Below are 1,716 nucleotides of genomic sequence, written 5' to 3'. Positions count from 1 at the left end.
GTGTTGGGGTGGGAGGTGAGAGGGACATGCTGGCAGCCCAGTCCCCTCTGCGGAGTTCTCACCTCCCGGTGCTGCTGCCATCTCACCCACTTTTGGGCCTGCAGCTCCAGGTGTAAGTAACTCCAGTGTAAGAGCTCTAGGCTCCAATGCTGAGCATTTCCACCAGGCAGCCACTGCCAACCCGGCTACTGAGGAAATTGCCAGAAATCCCATGAGGGGATGAGCAAAACCCCAAAACAAGGTTAGGCCCACTTTCTTTTCTCTTTCCTTTTTGAGCTCTCAAGACTGTGCAAATTCTCAGCTCGCTGGTGGTTCTTGGCTTGCTGCCACGAGAGCCGCTGTCGTTGGGTGGGATTTGGGGCATCAGCCCTTGTGGTTACATCACCCTGGGAGGAATGGGGTGGGAGGGTTGATGCTGGAGGCTAGACAGGGGCTGGAGCAGATCTTTTGGAGGGCAGCAGGGAGAGCCATCATGTGTGACTTGAGTTTACCTGTACTTACTTCAAAACCAGTCGTGGAAACCCATCTCCTCTTACCTCCTCCTTCCTCCTTGTGTCACAAAGACTGGCTTGAGAAGACAAGTTGAAGCAAGACCGTCTGCTGAAGAGCACAAAGCTGTCTGCAATAGTTGACTCTCTTTCTGGGTTTCCAGGTACTCCTCTGGCACAGCAGGACAATAAATCCTCCCCAATAAATCCACATAAACGAGGACCAAATTATAAAAAAAAAAAAAATCTTTATTTCATGTACCAGGATTTTTTTTTTTGTCATTTTCTCTTTTTAAAATTTTTTTTTCTTTTTAACAGTCTGAAAAAAACCACAAAATAAAGAAAACGGAGGTTGGTTTCTTGTACTGGTTTCAGCTGGACCTTAGCAACACCCTTGGAAAAAAGCTTCCCCTTCTCTTTCCCAGCACTCTCCCTTGCTTTCCCCTTCCCCCCCAGCCCTGGGGGCACACTTGGCCCTGTGAAGGCTCCCCAGCTCCTCGTGGGGTCAGGCTGGTGAGGGCAGCTGGGGATGGAAACCCCAATGCCACCCTCCCTTTGCACCAGTGTCCAGGCTTTAACTTATTCCTCGGGGGGTGTTGCAGGGGGGTTGGTGTGTGGCTTCCCTGTGAATCTTTTGCAAAGGGCTGGGTGGTCACAGGAGAGGATTTCAGCAGTAGGGGGGGTCTGAACAAGCTCCTCGTGGGGTCAGGCTGGTGAGGGCAGCTGGGGATGGAAACCCCAATGCCACCCTCCCTTTGCACCAGTGTCCAGGCTTTAACTTATTCCTCGGGGGGTGTTGCAGGGGGGTTGGTGTGTGGCTTCCCTGTGAATCTTTTGCAAAGGGCTGGGTGGTCACAGGAGAGGATTTCAGCAGTAGGGGGGGTCTGAACAACCAGCCAAGCTGCTCTCATCCTCCTCTTGCCCTGTGATGCTGTTTTGGGGGTTGACCCCCTCCCACTGCTGCCCCTCAGCCTTCCCCGGAGTCGCAAGGCGGGGGTTAAAGCAGCAAAGGGGGTGTTGCTGGGAGGATCAGGCTGCTTTTAAGCAGAAACCCCGCTGGGACCTGAAGCAGGGGACTGCACGGTTCCTAAAACTGGAGCAGCAGGAACGGGGACAGAAAAAAAGTCGAAAAATGGGTCTGAGCTGCCCATGGGCTCAGCGGCCCCGAACTGCAAACCCTCGGCCTCGTGCCTGTCCAGGGTGCTGCCACCTTCAGGGAGCAGCCCCA

The sequence above is a fragment of the Pterocles gutturalis genome, unplaced genomic scaffold, assembly GCF_000699245.1.
Source record: "Pterocles gutturalis isolate BGI_N339 unplaced genomic scaffold, ASM69924v1 scaffold33414, whole genome shotgun sequence".
NCBI lineage: Eukaryota > Metazoa > Chordata > Aves > Pterocliformes > Pteroclidae > Pterocles > Pterocles gutturalis.
This window is presented reverse-complemented; position numbering follows the sequence as displayed.